The sequence below is a fragment of the Durio zibethinus genome, chromosome 7 (assembly GCF_047325235.1).
Source record: "Durio zibethinus cultivar Kanyao isolate XHJ-2024 chromosome 7, ASM4732523v1, whole genome shotgun sequence".
Classification (NCBI taxonomy): Eukaryota; Viridiplantae; Streptophyta; class Magnoliopsida; order Malvales; family Malvaceae; genus Durio; species Durio zibethinus.
In genome coordinates, this window is record NC_143168.1 from 23,158,994 (window position 1) to 23,180,640 (window position 21,647).

The 21,647-nt window shown below is 29.5% G+C and overlaps 2 pseudogenes; both read left to right on the top strand.

Annotated features, from left to right (window-relative positions):
* Nucleotides 1-2,863: 2,863 nt before the first annotated feature.
* Nucleotides 2,864-6,182, top strand: LOC149518169 (putative disease resistance protein RGA1; annotated as a pseudogene).
* A 6,845-nt stretch (nucleotides 6,183-13,027) lies between these two features.
* LOC149518170 (putative disease resistance protein RGA1) lies at nucleotides 13,028-15,690 on the top strand (annotated as a pseudogene).
* Nucleotides 15,691-21,647: the final 5,957 nt, after the last annotated feature.

Below are 21,647 nucleotides of genomic sequence, written 5' to 3' on the forward strand. Positions count from 1 at the left end.
AATTAAGGAATACACATGTCATTCTTGTTTATTTTTTTATCTTTCCTTTTTTTTTGGAAGTTTTTTAATTAAATAAATTTTACAAAAAAAATATGATAAATAGAGATAACAAAACAAAACAAAATTTACCCATAATTGGTCCTAGTTATTTTCAAAATGTTGTGCTTCAAAAGAATAATTAATATAACAAAAAAATTAAAAATAAAAAAAAGGAAAAGACAAATAGTAAAAGCACCAATAGATGTTTAAAAATAATAATAAAAGTTCAAATGCAATTTGATCTTGAATAATATCACTTTTCATGATTTAACATTTAAAAAATTTACTATTAAGTATCCCAATTTTGCTTTCGTTAAACACTTTACACCACTTATTAATATTGTTAGTTAAAATATAGAAAAAAAATTTATTCATATGTCATTTTAAAAAATAGTTTTTAATTTTTTAAAGAAAACGAATAAAAACAGTTTTAGAAATTAAAAATTATAAAATTATAATTTTTTAGAAAAGGACCATCTTTCCCCCCTCCCCCTACCCTTCTCTTTCTCTGTGATCCCTTTCTCTCTTTTTCTTTTTTTTTTTTTTAACTTTTTCTTATTTTCCTTTTTTTTTCAAGTTCAAAAAGTATAAAAAAAATTAAAGATGATGTGATACTTTTTTATCACATATCATAATATTATTAATTATTTTTTAACCAAATTAACTTATTGTTTATAAAGTTAATGTTTATTGCCAAATACTTAACAAATCAAAATTTAGTTACTTAATCGTGATTTTTTTTATATGTACAATATAGTAAAAAGCGATATAATTCAAAAACTAAATTGCATAGTAACCCTAATAATATTAACAATTACTTTAGATGTAAAAGATAATCAGATCAAATAGTATTGCATTTATGAGTTTCTATGAAGTATAGAGAAAACATGGGAGAACTACGTACCAAGACCATGGTTATTGCATTAGTCAAAGTTGGAAAAAGCGAGGAACGAGGGCACAGATCTATTACGCTGTCAAGATACGTAAGTTACAAAGAAGTTTTCTTGTTTGAATTTGGACAACCCTAATGATGTCCCTGGTTGAGTAGGTAAGATTTAAGTAACGATGCTTTATGTAAAGTTGTTAAAGTTTTTTTTTTTTAACGATCAAATAAATAATAATTTAATTTTCAAATCAACATTTATAAATTGATATATGTAGTTTGTTAAAAAATAAAAAATATTAAAAATTTATTAATTATTAATTATTAATTTTAATCCAATTAATATTAATTAATTTACATAGAGATGAGTTTAATCCAAAATTTTATGAATAAATTTTTAATCTAATCTAGTATATATTATATCATAAGATATATGCATATGTTTATCAAGTAAATATTTACGAGAATAATTTATATTTTTTACACATAGGATCCTATAAATAATTTTTAAATTTACATTGTTTTTCAAATAATCATATCTAATCACTTTTTAAATTTTAAAAATTACAAAGATTAACTTTATCTAAATCTTTTAATCCATATATATTTTATTTTATTTAAATCAAACAAAATTCTTCTCTCAACTCATCTTTTTCTAATATGTATGACATTTAAAATTCAAATAGCTTTAAAATTAAATACTTAAAAATTATCTATTCTTCATAATTGTCATCCAAGAATTATCTTATGCTTTTAAGTTGTTAAATAGTATGTGCTATATCATTTTTTTTCTTTTTTAATTTACAAAAGTTGGTTTAAAGGTATATTATTTTTCATTTTTTCTCAATAACTTAAATGATAAGTGAAGGCATATCAATATTTTTTTAATGATTTAATTCATCATTTAACAATGTATTTGAAACTATGAAAAGTGCTATATGTCCATTTCCAATAAAACTAACAATTTTATATTTCAAAAAATTTGATTATCAACTCTTTCTTTTCAGATTCGATATCTGATACTGCGACCATTTTGTATGTGGAAGGATATACCCATGCTATCAAACATAATTTCATTTTGTGTAACTTTTCGCTTTATTTTTCAATAAATTATAATTATTAATTAGATTTGAGAAAAAATATATTATTTTCAATTTCGTTCACTTTTCTCTCTTTTGGAATTTTCTTTTAAATTGTTTCTTCAAAGCTTAGTTCTGGAATTGGTGTGAACTGTGTCTATTTATATCTAGCAGCATAATTGAAATATTCTTAGTCTGCTTTTAATTGACATTTGTCCGTTTAGGAATTTAATTTTATCTTATTATATATAAATAATTGTTATATTTAAATAAAAAATCATAATTATCGACTCGAATTTTTTAATTAAATATTATAATATATTATATTATAAATTTTAAAATTTTGAATATAATCTTAAAAAATGTTAATTGGTATGTATTCTACACATTTAAATAGATAAAATTAATTCATATATTTCACGGATCACAAACTAATTTTATAAATTATTTTTACTAAAAAATGTTAAGGCATATTTTTGGTGCATACTGCCCTAAGTTCAAATAACTTTAACAAATTATTATTATTTTCAAAACAGTGAGTTATTCAATGCACTCTTTTTTTTTTTTTTTTCTTTCGGAAGAAAATGTGACTTTGGACGAAGACAAACCCTTTTTTTTTTTTTTTTTTTAACGATAAGACACGTTAATAACTCAAATCGATTAATTTAAGTTAACGCCAAACTTCGTGGAAACTTCATTCACGCACCCATTCTATTTTGTTTAGAAAAAAAACATCCATTAGTCTTTGTCGCAACTCGCAAGACCAGAAGCTCTTTCTTTTGTTTTCTCTTTGTCGCAACTCGCAAGACTAATGCTTTTTCTTTTGTTTTCTTTTGGTGGTGGTATAACTGATTAGAAAGCACCCAACCAAAAATTCGGAAGTCACGGCTGCTATAATTAAATATTTACTCTAATTTCAGTTGCTTAATTTCCTTGAAACAAACTTCTTCATAAATACTATACTCAATTTTCCTTTACCTTTGATTGCCTCTCCAGACTTTAATTATGGCGGAATCATTTCTGGCCATCGTTGCAGAAAAGCTTTTGGAGAAGATAGTCTCCCTGGCTGCCAAAGAAACTCTATCGCTATGGAATCTCAGTTGTGATTTCAGAAGGCTTCAGGAAACCGTGACCTACATCAAAGCTGCGCTGTTAGATGCCGAAAAACGGCAGCACCAGAATGAGACGTTGCGCCTTAGTTTGGGGAAGCTTAGAGACGTCTTATATGATGCTGAGGATGTGCTTGATGAATTCAGGTGTGAAGCGCTGCGAAAGGAGTTGATCAATCGTCGAAGCACCACCACCAAATTGGTACGATTCCCTTCCCTCTCTATTCCATTTGCATTCCCTTTGAGGATGAGTCATAAAATCAAAAAGATCAACGAAAGGCTAGATACGATTGCTAGTGATTTCAAAAGGTTTAATCTTGGACTTGAAGAGAAAGTTGAGAGCCGGCGTATTATTCTTAGGGATACCCACTCCTTTGTGATATCTTCTAATGTGATAGGCCGAAATCAAGACAAAGAAAACATCATAGATCTCTTAGTCAAGCCAACTGATGCTGAAAAAATTCCCGTCATCCCTATAGTTGGAATCGGAGGTTTAGGGAAGACCACGCTTGCTCAACTTGTGTACAACGATGAAAGGATCACTAGGGTCTTTCCCTTGAAAATATGGGTGTGTGTGTCAGATGAGTTTGATCTTGCTAGGTTACTTTGTGATGTTTTTTACTCCATTACGGGACAAAGATGTAATGGCTTACCAGTTAATGCATTGCAAACTCATTTGCGAATGCTTTTAGATGGTAAAACTTTTTTACTCGTTTTCGATGATGTATGGAACAAAGATCATGTAAAATGGATGGAACTGAAAGATTTACTGCTGACAATGGGTAACTTTTAACAAAGTAAAGTCACTGTGACTACACGTAGTTCAAAAGTTGCATCGATAGTGGGTACTATTGTTCCGTACAACTTGAAAGGTCTTAGTCACAAAGATTGCTTGTCTTTGTTTGTAAAATGGGCATTTAGGAAAGGGGATGAGAAAGTTTATCCAAACCTTACGAGAATTGGTAACGAAATTTTGAAAAAATGCAAAGGGGTTCCATTGGCCGTGAGAACTTTAGGGAGCTTACTCTACATGAAAACTGAGCTACATGAATGGGAATTTATAAAAGATAATGACATATGGAAACTTGATCAAAATGAAAATGACATCCTACCTATGCTGAAATTGAGTTATAATCATTTGCCATCTCATTTGCAAAGGTGTCTAACTTATTTGTCATTGCTTCCAAAGGATACTATTTATGATACTGAATATATCGTCCAATTCTGGATGGCCGTTGGACTTATTGAAAGCCCTAAGAAAAACGAAGAGTGGGGAGATGTTGGGTTACGACACTTCAAAGAATTATGGTGGAGGGGTTTAATTTGTCCAAGATGTCAAGGATAAACATGCATATTGCAGATTAAAATCCAGGACCTAATGCACGGTCTCTTGTCAAACGTGTCTCAAGATGACTGCTTAACAATTTATCCTCATACAATAAATGCTGCTGATGGTATTCGACATCTGTCATTATCGGGTGATAATCCATTGAGAGTTCCACAATCACTTTTGAAGAATTTAAAAGGTGTGCGGACATTAGTGATCCTACCTTCTTCAGGAGCAAATAGGGTAATTGAGGAACATTTTGTAAAAGCTTCTATCTTGAATTTCAAGTTCCTGCGGCTACTTGATCTCTCCTATTCATTTTTGGAAGTATTGCCCAATTCCGTTGGCACCTTGAAGCATTTAAGATATCTTGACTTATCCGGGTGTTATAGAATGAGAAAGCTTCCTCATTCTATCTATAAGCTTCAAAGCTTGTTGACATTAAGGTTGCTGGTTATTGATCAACAATTTCAACTGCCTCGCAATTTGCAAAGCTTGATCAATCTCATATTCCTGGAGCTAACCGGGGATACTACGCATATAAGTGAGATTCGACCAGGATGTTGAAGTTCTCTTCAGTTCTTGTACCACTACAGATGTGAGTCGCTGGAATATTCGTTTGAAGGGATGCAACACCTGACATCACTTCGACGGTAGACTATGAAATGTTGCTCTAAACTAGTCTTACTACCAAGAAGTCTGAAATTTCTAATCAAGCTGGAGTGTATTCCTATAGTTGAATGACCAATAATCAATTTACGCATGGAACTGGAAGAAAGAGAAGACAGAGACATTCACCTGTGCCTAAAGCAATTGGAAATATGGGGTGCACCAAGGTTGGAGGATCCACAGCTATTGCTTCTCGATAGATTTGCTGACATTTTGCAACTCATACAAATTCACCATAGTCCCAACTTTGAGGTACTACCGGAATAGCTTCAAAATCTGTCATCACTTCAAAGACTTGAGATTCTTGACTACCCAAAATTATCCTCTCTTCCGGATGGCGTGGATCGCCTCACCTCGCTTACACAATTACAGATTCAAGAATGTCCTACATTGAGTGAAAATATCGACCCGAAGTGGGTGCTGGTTGGTCCAAGATAGCACACATCCAAGAGTTTCATTTTGAAGATCAAAAGATTACCAGGTATGGTTTGTGGTACTTAATAATTTCTCTCTTCATTGATAGTTAAAATTTACCATATAAGTTCCTCTCTATGCATGTATTATGCATAAAACATTTACAAATATTAATTATATATCTTTTTGGTCACAGGTAAATTATGAAGTGGATGCTTTGGTGAAAATAAAGGAGCAGCAGGTGAGACTTCAATCCACCCTTCCTTTTTTTTTTTTTTCGGCTCATTGCTAGGAATCACTTTTCAGTTGTATTTTTAACTCATTTCATTTTGTTTTGAACAACTGCATGCAGCTCTCATGATGGATGATTGAACCGAAGCCTGTAGGCAATGGAGGCTAGCGCTAGCTGGAAGCTTTTTAGTTTTTACTTTGTTTGATTTAGAGTCTTTGTGCCAACACGTTTTGTTGGCTTCAATTATGGACTTTATGGATTATTGATGAATTAGTTATTATAATCTTTTTTGAGAATTTAATAATGTAATCTTAATTTGCATGAGAAGGGATGTAGTTATCAGTATCAGTCTGTCAGATTTGCCCTTAATTTGGAATCAAACTATCATTACATTTACATATTAAATATCTATCTTGCTACATATTTGTAATTGTTTTCTTCTGTTTGTTATATACGAAAAGGCATTTTATTATGGGAAGTTTCATAAATGAAATTCGTGAAATTCTTTATTAAAAATAAGTAAATTAAAATTAAAATTAAAAATTAAAAGTAATAGATCAAAAGATTTTATTGCATAAATCAAACGTGTAAAATTTGAAAAAATTTTGATACATTTATTAAATAGACATTTTTAATAAAAATATTAACAAAATTTTTACCGTTAAATAAATATCAATCAAATTTAAATTATAAATAATTTTTTTAATAATTTTTTTACATATTATTAATCTTTATATAAAACTCTATCAATCTATTAGTTCGAGTTTTTTACTAAAGTTTTTATTTATTTATTTATAATAAAAACTTTCACAAACTCCACCTATAAAATTTCATGTAAATTTTATCCTTTCAAGTATACATAATTAACTCAAATTTGGGATCACAATCCAAAATCTCACTTTTCAAGCTCGTGCATGTGCCATAGTTGTAATAGCTAAAACATGTAACTCCAATTTGGCCAAAAAAAAAAAATGTAACCCTAAGAAATGTACTATTTTATAGAAAAATTAATACTTAAAATGTTTACAATTTTATATGTTCCAACTAGCAAAGCAAGTTGAGGATAAGAATATATCATCTATGTATTTTGTTTGTGTTTATCTTGAATCTCTTAATTTCACATCAAAAATTGAATAAAGTTATAAAAGTTGAGAGTTTATCTTGTATCTTACATCAGGAGTTTAGTAAAATTATAATAAGTTTTATCTTTATAAATAAGATATTTTAGTTTTAATTTGGTAATCTCAGATAGATAGATACTAAGAAAATAGCTAAGTGAGTAAGCTATTAAAAAAGTGTAATTGAGTTTTGAATTAAGTTTTAAATAAGGAGATTTTGGTGACTTTTTTCCTTTCAAAAGTTTCAAAATTGTAAAGATTTATTAGTTAGTGGATTGGATTTGAAGTAGGTCATTTTGGGTTGAGCCGAAGTAAATATATTTATGTGTTTTTATTCTTGTTTTGAGTTTGCTATTTTGTGTGTGGATGTTGCACGTGCATGTTGATTTCTTAACAAGTTATCTCAGAGCTATTGTAGCGAGGTTTGAAGTGATATCAAAGCTATTGTAGCAAGGTTTAAGGTTTGAAGTTTGAGACTTGAAAATAAGAAATGCAAGAACAAATATATTTATGTATTTTTATTTTTGTTTTAAGCTTACTATTTTGTGTATATATTACGCGCGCATGTTGATTTCTCCATAAGTGATATTAAAGCTATTGTAGTAAGGTTTAAAACATGAAAATAAGAGAGGTAGACCTAAAAAATAAGAAAGACGGGTCTAAGAGATCATGAAGCAAGTATTTCAAAATGTATAAAGAAGGTATGTCTAGTTTGCTTATACCCAAGTTTGAGATTCTTTTATTTGATGAAAAGAGTAATTTTATGTTATGATAAAGTATGATTCAAGATCTGTTACTATAACAAAGGTTGGATCATGCATTAAATAGTAGCAAGCTTGAGTAAATGTTTGACAATAATTGAAATAGAATTCAAAATAAAGCTGTTAGTGCTGTTAGTACTATTAGATTAACACTAACTTTAGAAGTAAAGTACAATGTGTTGACAGAAAGTACTCTAAAGAGTTTATGAGATCAGCTTGATGGTATTTATGCATCAAAATCGTTGACTAATATATTATATTTGAAAATGAATCTGTATTCTCTAAAGTTAGAAGAAGGTATGAGTCTTCATAATCACCTGAATAAGTTTAATAGGTTAGTTTCTTAATTATTGGTTATTTCTGTTGATGAGTTAGAAGATGAAGAAAGGTTTTAATTTTGTTGTGATCTTTGCCTAAGTCCTGTAGACCTTTAGTTCAAACTTTATTGGTGGATAAGTCTACTTTGAAATTGTATGATGAGATCGAAAGGTTTATGGGAACACAGTACTCATCACTTGGAGAAAATATATTAGTTGTAGAGGGTTTTAATCAAGTAATGACTTGAAAGTGGGTCGATGAATTAAAAAAAAAATCCAAATCAAGAGAAAAAAATTACAGTGATTAGAATGTTATTGTTATGGTGAAAAGAGACATTCAAATATGTTACAAGAAGTTGAAAATGGATATGGTTGTTTTCAAAAGAGCGAATGATTATTGTTGTGTCCGATTAAAGAAAGAGTGATATTACTATTATTATGTTCGATGATGATGATATCGTTTTGACAACTTGTGTGGATAAGATTCAGACTTTGAAATGTGATCAAAGTTAAGTTTTAGATTTAGCCACTACAGTCCATATTTGCAATGATAAAAGTTACTTTGTGAAGTTGAAAAAGAATGAAAAGTATGGGGTTATTGTAGTCATCAATAATGAAAATATGCAAATTTAAGGCATTATAAGTGTTTACCTTAGATCTAACAATGGTGTTGTCAGGACTCTCCATCATGTAAGAGATATACCAAGTTATAGCTACAATTTGATTACTTTAGGTGAGTTAACTTCTTATTGATATACATACTATGGACTAAATGATTTGTGCAAAGTGTATAAGAATAGTAATGTGATTCTATAAAGGAATAGGTCAAAAATTATTTGTACATGCTTGATGAGAACTAAGTTGCTAGATTCTTACAATGAAAGAAAAGAAAAAGAGCAAATATATTAGCTTTGCTGATATTGTTGAAGTATTTAGAGATTCAAGTTAAAAAAAGATTTGTTAGGGTTTGCCTTGAATATCTTAATTCCACATAAAAATTTGAGTAAACTTATAAGAGTTGAAAATTTATTTTGTATCCTACATCGAGAATTTAGTAAAGTTATTAGGAGTTTTACCCTTATAAATAAGATATTTTGGTTTTAGTTTAATCATTTCTGATAGTTAGACACAAAAAAAATAATTAAATAAGTAAGCTATTAAAAAAGTATAATTGTGTTTTGGATTAAATTTTGACTAAGAAATTTTTTATAACTCTTTTCATTTCAAAAGTCTCACAATTATAAAAATTAATTAATTAATTAATTAGGTTTAGAGTATAACATTTTAAGTTAAACTGAAATAAATATATTTGTGAAGTCTCAAAGCTATAAAAATTTATTAATTAGTATATTGAGTTTGAAATAGATCATTTTAAGTTAAATCAAAACAAATATATTTGAGTTTTGATTCTTATTTAGAACTTGTTATTTTATTTGTGAATGTTATTCATATATGTTAATTTCTCAATAAATAATATTAGAACTGTGATAATCTTAACACCGTTATCTATGGTTAAATGAAACTCAACTAGAGATGCATAATTGGGTGACACTACGGGTGGAGATTCATTATTTGCTCAACTTCATGTCAATATTGATTTTTTGCCAAAAAAAAAATCTTGCTCGCAGAAAAAAAAATGATTTGAGTCTGAAAGAGTGTCAACGGCGGAAAAACAAAAGAGTAAAGCAATAAAAATTCACTAAAACCCAAATCAATCCCAAAATTCACGCATGCAAACCATAAAAGAAAAGGTTGTTTGGTTCTGTTTTATAGCTGTTTCCTTCTATGTTGGCAATCGAGTAATATAAGAAATATATATGTACGACATAAAATAAAATTTGCGAAAGTAAAATAAATTATATTAAAAGCATTAGGTTGAAATCTTAAACTTATTTACCTGTCTAAAACAAAATCGGATATTCAAAAATTTTTTGACTTCCGCAACCTAAATTTCAAAAATAGAACTTAGAAATATGATTATCCAAAACTCAACTTTTTTCGATCAAGAATTTTGCAGAATATTAACATCTGTGTATTGTTATTTGTTGCATCAATCCAAATACTGATATTTATTAGCACGCTGTGGTCCACCAATAACATCATTGTGTTATCGCACCTTTCATTAGATAATGTACCTACATTACTTGATGTGACTATCCTTGGAATTAAACCATTAGTGTTCCTATCTAATTAATATAATTAGGTTGTCGACGACTCAGGTAGGTATAGATATTTATTCAATTTGATTTTGATTTGATCTTTTAAGTTTTATATTTGATTGATTCAATATTAAAATATTAGTTTTTTATTTGATTTGGTTTATATATTTATAGAATGTAATTGATTCGTTTTAATTTAGAATTATTTTAATAATTTTAATTTAATATAATATTTATAAAATATTATTTTTAAATATAAATTATATTTTAATTATAAATAAATATAATATTTTTATTAAATTAAAATATTAAATAATAATTTTATTAATATAATATATATAAATAAATAATAAAAAAATATTTTATATATACTTAAATAAGATCAGTTAGAATAACTTAACTCGATTATTAATTTAAATCTAATTTAAAAAAATTAAATTTTAATTTGCTTTCTATCTTATTTTTTATTTAAAAAAAAAAAAAAACTTACCTTACGGAAATGATATATTTTTTAGATGAACCAAAATTTATATGATAAGATTATTTTGCCATCCTTTTAAGTGTAAGTTTTTAAAACTTCTTGATATTAAGTAAAAGACTTGTGTCTTTTTATATTCTCTACTTCAGTTGTTTGTTATGTTTTAACTCATTGGTTAAACAATTATCTCCGCCTCATCCATTATTGTCAATTGAGGAGGCCCATCAAAAGTAACGGTAAGTTAAAGCATGATTAGGATTCAAAAGCACCCTTAGCATAGATACATTTTGCATGAAATATTGTGCAAATGCACTGTACATGCAATTGGGTGTCCATCACGGAAATCAACTTTTACTCGTTGAATTCTTTGGATTCAATGGATGAAGCGCTCAATTGTTTTTTTTTTTTTTTACCTTTTTAATTGTATTGAAGAGGTAAAAATATTTTTATAATTTATTTTTTATTTTTTATTTTTTAATTGTATTGAAGAGGTAAAAATATTTCTAATTTTATTAAAATCAATATTACTGTTCATTGAAATCAACGTTAACGTTAACATAGAGAAGTAGAATGGTAATCAAAATCTTGTTAGTAATTTAACGTGAAGGAGGAAGACTTCGTCGAAATTATCTTTTAAATTGATTAGTTCCACAATATTAAGATATTTGATAGAGAGAAATCTTATTAACTTGTTGGGGAGTGGATGGACCATCAACGTCTAGACGTATGTGTATAGTTTTCGCCAAATGAATGAATTATTCGAAAATATATACATCTTGGAAAGCTATATATGAAGATTAATTGGCTGGCTCAAGGGAAAAGTCAATGAACTGCTCAGAGAAAAAGAGAGCGTTGACTTGTCTTTTAACTTAATAGCCTTCGTCTTTCCTTTGATTTCAGAGTTCAGATATGGATGAATTATTGTTATTAGAGATTGCAGAAAGAGTTTTGGAGAAGATAACTTCCCTTGCTATTGAGGAAGTTCGCTTGGCATGGTTTGTCGAAAGCCATTTGGTCTGGAAAAGCTTCGAGAGACCTTGACCAACATCAAAGCAGTGCTCCTGGACGATGAAAGGCAGCAATATATCTATACCTAACATATAAAATATTATTTATTTTGATTCAAAATTTCATGATTTTATCTCATAAAATATATTTTATATGTATGAATTTAAATTTAAATTTATATATTATAACAGATTTTTATAATATTTTGATGTGAAATTAAGTGGTTAATGTAGCATTATCAGGGAGTTTTTTTTTTTCATTTTCTTTAATTTTTAATTTTTGTATTTATTTTTTAATTAAATAAATTTTATATAAAAAAAAAAAAAGAGATCAATTAAGAAATTCACGTTTCATTCTTCTTTACTTTTTTTTACCTATAGTTTCTTTTTTAGATTTTTTAAATAAATAAATTTTACAAAAAAAAAATACCCGTAATAACGTGCGGATATTTTTGTAATGAAATCTTATAATTAGTCACCGAAAATTGCCAAAATGTTGTGTTTCACAAAAATAATTAATATAACAAATAATTTAAATAAAAATATAAATTATAAAAATTAAAATTAAAAGACAAAAAGCACCAATCGAGCTTTTAAAATTAATAATAAGAGTTAAAAAGCAATTTGATTCTAATTATATCACTTTTCACGATTTAACATTTAAAATTTTTTTATTAAATATTTCAATTTTGTTTTCGTTAAACACTTTACACTACTGAGTAACATCGTTAATCAAAATATTGACATCACAAATATTGATAAAAAAAAATGATCTATATGTTATTTTAAAAAATAATTTTTAATTTTTTTAAAAAATAAATAAAAACTTTTCTAAAAATTAAAAAAATCATAAATTTTAAAAATGTTCATAATTTTTTTCAGAAAGGACCATCCCTCCCCTTCCCTCTATCTTTCTCCACAATCCTGATCCTCTTCTTTCTTTTTCGTTTTTTAACTTTTCATGTTTTCTTTCTTTTTTTTTAAGTTCAAAAATTATAAAAAAATAAAAATTGATGTTATATATTTTTATCACGTATCATAATATTATTAATTATTTTTTAACCAAATTACCTTACTGTTTATAAAATTAATGTCTATTGCAAAATACTTAACAAATCAAAATTTAGTTACTTAACCGTGATTTTTTTTATTTGTACAAAGTAGTTAAAAGCGATATAATTCAAAAACTAAACTTTCTCGTGTAAACTATCAAATCTACAGAACTAAATAAATAGAGTACCTCGTTAGATAATATATTCATGAATTAGATATTATATTAAATATTTTATTATAATTTATAGTTCATTCGTCGCAACTCCCAAGACTTAAGCGTTTTCTTTTGTTTTCTCTTTGTCGCAACTCTCAAGACTAAAGCTTTTTCTTTTGTTTTCTTTTGGTGGTGATATAACTGATTAGAAACCACCCAACCAAAAATTCCGAAGTCATGGCTGCTATAATAAAATATTTACTCTAATCTCATTTGTTTAATTTCCCTGCAACAAACTTCTTCATAAATACTATACTCAATTTTCCTTTACCTTTGATTGCCTCTCCAGACTTCAATTATGGCGGAATCATTTCTGGCCATCGTTGCAGAACAGCTTTTGGAGAAGATAATCTCCCTGGTTGCCAAAGAAACTCTATCGCTATGGAATCTCAGTAGTGATTTGAGAAGACTTCAGGAAACCGTGACCTACATCAAAGCTGTGCTGTTAGATGCCGAAAAACGGCAGCACCAGAATGAGACGTTGCGCCTTAGTTTGGGGAAGCTTAGAGACGTCTTATATGATGCTGAGGATGTGCTTGATGAAGTCAGGGGTGAAGCGCTGCGAAAGGAGTTGATCAATCGTCTGCCCTTTCTATTCCATTTGCATTCTCTTTGAGGATGAGTCAAAAAATCAAAAAGATCAACGAAAAGCTAGATACGATTGCTAGTGATTTCAAAAAATTTAATCTTGGACTTGAAGAGAAAGTTCAGAACCGGCGTGTTATTCTTAGGGATACCCACTCCTTTGTGATATCTTCTTATGTGATCGGCCGAAATCAAGACAAAGAAAACATCATAGATCTTTTAGTCAAGCCAACTGATGCTGAAAAAATTCCCGTCATCCCTATAGTTGGAATCGGGGTTTAGGGAAGACCATGCTTGCTCAACTTGTGTGCAACGATGAAAGGATCACTAGGGTCTTTCCCTTGAAAATATGGGTATGCGTGTGGGATGAGTTTGATCTTGCTAGGTTGCTCTGTGATATTACTTACTCCATCACGAAGGGAAGATGTGATGGCTTACCAGTTAATGCATTGCAAACTCAGTTGCGAATGCTTTTAAATGGTAAAAAAATTTTACTCGTTTTAGATGATGTATGGAACGAAGATAATGTAAAATGGATGGAACTGAGGGATTTACTGATGACAATGGGTAACTTTCAACAAAGTAAAATCATTGTGACCACATGGAGTTCAAAAGTTGCTTCGATTGTGGGTACTATTGCTCCGTACAACTTGAAAGGTCTTAGTCACAAAGATTGTTTGTCTTTGTTTGTAAAATAGGCATTTAGGGAAGGGGATGAGAAGGTATATCCAAACCTTATGAGAATTGGTGATGAAATTGTGAAAAAATGCAAAGGGGTTCCATTGGCAGTGAGAACTTTAGGGAGCTTACTCTACATGAAAACTGAGCTACATGAATGGGAATTTATAAAAGATAACGACATATGGAACCTTGATCAAAATGAAAATGACATCCTACCTATGCTGAAATTGAGTTATAATCATTTGCCATCTCATTTGCAAAGATGTCTAATTTATTTGTCATTGTTTCCAAAGAATACTATTTATGATACTGATTATATGGTCCAATTCTAGATGGCCATTGGACTTTTTGAAAGCCCTAAGCAAAACGAAGAGTGGAAAGATGTTGGGTTACGATATTTCAAAGAATTATGGTCGAGGGGTTTTGTCCAAGATGTCGAGGATGAATATACATATTACACATTTAAAATCCATGACCTAATGCATGATCTCTTGTCAAATGTGTCTCAAGATGACTGTTTAACAATTTATCCCCATACAATAAATGCTGCTGATCATATTCGACATCTGTCATTGTCGGATGATAATCCATTGAGAGCTCCACAATCATTTTTGAAGAATTTAAAAGGTGTGCGGACATTAGTGATCCTACCTTCTTCAGGAAGAAATAGGATAATTGAGGAACATTTTGTAAATGCTTCCATCTTGAATTTCAAGTTCCTGCGGCTACTTGATCTCTCCTATTCATTTTTGGAAGTATTGCCCAATTCCGTTGGCACCTTGAAGCATTTAAGATATCTGAACTTGAGCTTTTGTCGAAGAATGAGGAAACTTCCTACTTCTATCTGTAAACTTCAGAGCTTGCCGACTTTACAGTTGGCTGGCGTTCCACTGATTGAAGTACCTGAATGTTTGCAAAGCTTGATCAGTCTCAGATTTCTAGAGATAACCACAGATTCCATGCTTTTAAGGGATATTAAACCAAGATTTTGGAGTTCACTTTAGTTAATGCACTTGTACGGATGTGGTATGATAGAATCTATATTTGATGGGATGCAACACCTCACATCACTTAGAAGATTGGGTATCCAAGACTGTTCTAGATTGATTTCACTGCCAAGAAGTCTGAAATTTCTAACCAAATTAGAGGAAATCAATATTGATGGCTGCCAGAAAATCAATTTGTGTATGGAACAAGAAGGAGAAGAAGACCGAGACCTTTACTTGCGGCTTAAAACTTTAACAATATCGGGATCAGAAGCGTTGGAAGATCTGCCACGGTTGCTTCTTCAAGGATCAGCTACCACTTTTAAATCCATGATAGTAAGGAATTGTCCCACCTTCAAGGTACTACCAGAATGGATGCAAAATCTCACATCACTTCAGAGGTTGGAGCTTGTACATTGTCCAGCATTATCCTCTCTTCCCGAAGGACTGAATCGCCTCACCGCACTTAGGCAAGTAAAGATTCAAAAATGTCCTGCGCTGAGCCAAAATTGTCAAGCTGGGGTTGGTGCTGATTGGTCCAAGATTGCACACGTTCAAGAGGTTTATATTGAACGTTAGAAGATCGTCAAGCCACGCTCAAGGTCTTTACCAATCTCTCTCTCTCCTTTTTCTTCCTTTATGAGAATTTTTTTTCATACTAAATTTTCCAGAATACAGAATTATAAGAAAAGTGCTCTAAATGATATGTGCTACTCAATTCATATATCTTCCTCAAATATCTAACATTTGCATTTGATTTTGAAGTGATCATAGGTAAATAGGTGCGGTGCTTTGGTAAAAAATGAAAGAGCAAGCAGGTGAGACGATTTCATTCCATTTGTTAAGCTTGTTATCAGCCACATTTCTTGAGAATCCTTCAATTTTTGCTACACTTTTTGACGTACTATTACTCCTGTAGGATCTGTTTGATTGAGATTTTTTGCTAATTATCTTTTGTTTTTGGACGCATAAAGGCAAATAAAATTATAATCATCCATTTTAAAAGGTTCTAATTAACGATAGCTTAGTGATGGAAATAGTCATAGCCTGTGGGCCTTCTATAAGAAGTATGGAATTAAAATATTGTCTTGTGTTCCTCGTTTTAGTTACTATCAAACTTAGATCCTTAGGTGCATGCCTGCCTACCTAGGAACTTACTTTCAGTTGTATTTTAGGATCAACTCATTTGGCTTCAAATCAAACCTCTGCAAGCAGCTCTTATGGTGTGGGAAAATTCAGCCAAACCCTGCAGGGCGCCGTCCGTTCAAAGCTTTTACTTTCTTTGATGATCATGTGACTTGAACCAGACCTGTTTATCTGTTTGCTTAGTACTTGCGCTTTAGCTATTTGTTTGTGTTCTATCTCTTTGCGATTTGATCCTTTGGAATGAAACTATCATCTCCTAACTGTTGGGTGACTCTTTAGGGACAAAAGAAATTTTCTTGCTTGAAAGGGGAACATCAGGCATTCAACATGAAGTGCCATTTCTTATTCAACCAAATGAGATTTCGACCCACGTCGTCTAATGTAAGATTTCAGACTATCTCATCCCAATGAGATTCGACCCAAGTCATTCAAGACCTTGACCTGAATGTTGAGGTTTTTGTTTAGGAGTTACCTTTTTATAAAATTATTAGGAATGTAAATAATATATTAATATTCGTAAATTATTTAGATTTGATTCAAATAAAATTTGAACTCAATTTTGTTATTATCAAATCGAGCTCGAGCTTGAGTAGTCAACTTATCAATTAAGATGAGTTCGAATATTTTTATACCCAATTTAAATAGTTCATAATTTTAATCGAATTTTTATATTTTAATGTATTTTTATTATTTTAATTAATAAAATATTTTAAATTTGAACTTGTGTATAAATAATCGATTTTTTATCAAATATAAAAATAAAACTTTATTTTTACATGTTAATCGAGTCTAATTGAATGAACTCAAATAATTTAATTTTTATCTTAAATTGAATTTGAAATAAAATAATAAATTTGATTGAATTTGAATTAAATATCGAATATCAAATTTAAAATCAAACTCAAACTTAATGTAATATTCATTCGAATTCAATCTATTACATTTTTAAACCCCAACTTCCAAGACTAAAACCTACATTACCCATTTCCTAAAAATGTATGGGCAGCTTATTAAAACAAAAAATCATACACTACCAAGTAGGCAAGTACCAATGTAAAAAGAGCGACACAAACAAATCAAATAGTATTTACTTGACTTACAACATAAAAAAATAAATCCTCAATAACTAGAAAGCCCAACAACTTCGAGTTTTTCTAGATTGAACAAATAAAGCGTTCACAACAAGATTGGCAAATACAATAGATATAACAGGCTGGTAAGTGACATCTATATGGGTAATGGCAAATGAGCCTCCAACTTCGGTCCTTGTTTCTAGGCACCTTTCTTGCTGCAAAGTTTCTCAATAAGATCTGCTTCGTCTTGAACAGTTGCGATGTTTTGGACATTGTCCTCTTCCACAGTAATTCCAAACTCTTCCTCGTGTCCTATCACAGTCTCAACCTGAAAAAGCATTCTTCCAATTACAACACGAACTACAAGCAATAACCTTCAAGAAACAACCAATTGACAGAAGGTACAACAAAGCGTGACTTCGCACCTCATTTGATTTTTTTTATTGTATATATTTTTAATTGAATGAATTTTATAATAAATTAAAATATATCAATTGATAAAGATTACAAAATAATTCGTATTCAACAAATTTTGATCGATTTTAATATAATAAGAGATAATTTTTATATTGAAATTGACCTGAAATGAATTGAATATAACAAAAAATTAGGTCAGAAGCGTATTTAATATATTTTGTCTTAATGTATTTCAAGATATATATTTATTTATTTATTTATATATATATATTTATTGTGTTAATAAAGCTATTTTTTACCTTAATTTAAAAAATTAATATTTTAATTTCAATATAAGATGTTAATGTAGCACCATCAGTGGGCTCTTTTTTTATTTTTCTCATTTTTTGTATTTTCTCGTTTTTACTTTTATCGACCTTTTTTGTTTTTATATTTTTTTTAATTGAAAAAATTTTATGAAAAAAGGAGGCCAATTAAAGAATGACGTCATGTGTCATTGGCATTTATTTTTTTATCTTTTGTTTTTTTGGAGGTTTTTTAATTAAATAAATTTTACGAAAAAATACAGTAAACAGAGATAACAAAAAAAAAATTACCCCTAATTGGTCACTGATTATTACCAAAATGTTGCGCTTCAAAAGAATAAATAATATAACAAAAAAATTAAAAATTAAAAAAATTAAAAATAAAAGATAGATAGTAAAAGCACCAATTGAGCTTTAAAAATAATAATAAGAGTTAGAATGCAATTTGATCTTGAATTATATCACTTTTTATGAAGTAGCATTTAAAAAATTTACTATTAAGTATTCCAACTTTGCTTTGGTTAAACACTTTACACTACTAATTAATATCGTTAGTCAAAATATTGAAAAAAATGGTTCATGTCGTAACGGTTTATGTCCGCTTGACGAATTTGAAAATAAAATAAAAAATAAAAGAGTCGTCACCAATCTTTTTTGGTTAAGTACGATTGGCCACCTACTAAAATATATCATTTTAATAAAGTTTTAAAATTAATTAAAATTTATTAAAAAGATAATTTTACAGTCTACGAAACAGTCTTAGTTGGGGAGTCGGTTACGTGTGGGGAAGGATTAGTACCACCACAGTGTCTGTTAAAAAACGATACCAATTAACAACGTGTTATCCTTTGATTTTGATAAAAATAGTCCAATTTTCGGTGTTCGAAAAATAATTTTCTTGATTTGTAATTTATTAGAAAAAAATTTATTCTCGAGAAAAATAAATTAAAATTTTTTTATTGAAATAATTCTTAAAATATTTCAATATGTAGGTAACATTAGAAGAACCTTTTCTCACCTAGAGATTTCTTAGGCATCGTTTCTCGGAATACCTTAGAATCTCATCCTCGGAGGCTTAAATTTACTTTTCGTAAAAAATATCATGCATGCAATGCAAAATATTACCATGTTGATGCACACATTTTATTTTTCTTTGTTAGAAATTTTATTAATTATTTTATTAATATTCTTATTTAAAATTGAAATTTTGAAGAAAAAAGAATTTAATTATATTGAAGATTTTCTATAAATATTTTAATACACTGGTAATATTTTACAAAAAATTTTCTCACCTAAAGATTTCTTAAAACATCTCTACTCGAAATACTTTTAAAATTTTATCATAGGATAAAATTTTTTTCTTCTCATTTTTATTATTTATATTTTTAATATATTAATCAATTTTTATTTATTATTATTTTATAAGCAAAAAAGAACAATTTTTATTTTTATTGAAAATTTTTTTATAAATACTCCAATATACTGGTAATATTTTTTAAAAAAATCTTCTCACCTAGAGATTTCTTAGGCATCACTACTCGAAATACCTTTGAATCTCATCGTCGGATAAAAATTTCCTTTTCTCTCATTTTTTATTATTTTATTATTATTATTAAATTTATTTTTTATTATTTTATTTTTTAAAGTTTTTTTTTTAAATTAACAAAATTATAAAAAAAAATTTAACCACATATTTCATCATTTAATCTAACAAATATAAATATTTTAATATGCATAAATATTAATAAAATAATATATAAAAAATAAGAAAAATTCAAAAAAAAAAAATTTTTACTTGAACCGGACCGATCAACGATCTGGTCAACGCGCGGTTCGATTCAACAATTCGGTCCGACCGTTTGGCTTGGGGCTGGGCACGATCTGGGTGGCTCAGTGGTTCAGTACCAATTCGGTTTGGGTTCAATGGTTCGGCTCCGATCTAGTCAGATCGGTCAGAGGCTGATGAAGAAAGCTAGTCGCAGGTCGGGTGCACGGACCCCGGGTCAGGTCACGGGTTGACGCACAGATCCTGGGTGCTTAAAACAACGTCGTTTTGAGCGTTTATTGAAACAACATCGTTTTAGTTTTCACCGTTTATATATAATGGTTCAATTTTTTTTTAGTCATTTTTGCTTTCTTCTCCAAAAAAAAAAAAACACCTGATTTTTTTTCTCTCTTTTTTTTCAGCCTACTTGGGTCGATGGCCGTCTGTCGCCACGACCATCGCAGTCCTTGCCGGCGACGAACTTCGACCACCGTCGACGGTGCTGAAAAATTTTAAAAAACTCTCATAAACTACTCTCGACCCCTTGAACGCAGATCCAACCTATTTTCAACCAAAAAAGGTCCCCTACTTCCCTATATCTGCTTTCAAAGTTTCGTGAGATTATTTTTTTTTGTATTCTGATCTTTTTTTTAAACTGACCCTTTTTTTTTCTTTTTCGTGCAGGAAGCTCGGCACTAGGTTTCTCCTTACGGGGATGACTGTTTGATTTTTTTGATTGTTTTTGTTTTGGCAGAATCTTCCTCCTTCTTTGTCTGTCCTCCCTTTTGGTTTGGCTAGGAGCTCTATTTATAAAGCTCTGATCGTGTGTGTGCTTAAGAGAAGGGCATGGGGCTTGGTATGGGGTGTAAGCACGAGCCCCATGTCTCTTTTATTTTTTTAGTAACATCCGACAGTGATAGGGTTAGGTGATCAGAGGGGTGGGGGTACGGCATGGTGGTAGTGGTGCCGGGGAAGGCACTACTGCCATCATCGATTTTTTTCTATTTTTTGTTCCATTTTTTTGGTATTTTTTTTATTGTATTTCGTATTTTGTATTTATATTTCATATTTTATATTTCTGGACAAATTGATATCCACAGCTGCCCTTCTTTGCACATTGCTGGTAATCAGTAATAGGGTAAAGACAAGACATAATTTTGTCCGAAATCCAAATGATTTTTTTTTCGAAAATGCTCATTTCACTTAAGGCTCGACATCCAACTTCGTAAGAATTTACTGAAATTTGATTCTCAAAATTTCAGTTTCATTCAAATTTACAAGATCTCAAGATTTGCATTTGCAACTTGCAAGACTCGCATAAAAAATCCTCATTTGAAATTTGAAGGCTCACATCCAAAAGTTTAAGGCTTTTTAAAGGTTCGCATTTGGTAAGCTTGGGATTCACATCCAAAAATTTAAAACTTCTCATTTGAGTTCAAAGGCTCAGCAATAAAACTTAGAGTTTCACATCTAAGTTCAAAGGTTCTCATTTAAAAATTTAGAGATTCATATCCAAAAAGTTGAAGCTTTGTATTTTAGCGATTCACATCCAAAAGTTTAAAACTTTTTATTCTAGTTCGAAGATTCACATTCGACGAACTTTAGGGTTTCACTCCTCAAAGATTCTCATTTTGAAACTTAAAGATTCTCATTTGAGTTCTCAAAAATTTTCATTAAAATATTTATAATTTCTTTTTCAAGTGACTCAAAAATTTGCATGAATGAATGTTATGACCAAAGATGCAAATGCCTTCTTAATGATGCAAATACGGCAACCTATATTCTCATAGTGCCATGCATGTCCAAACAAAGTTTAGTTCATCAAATTAT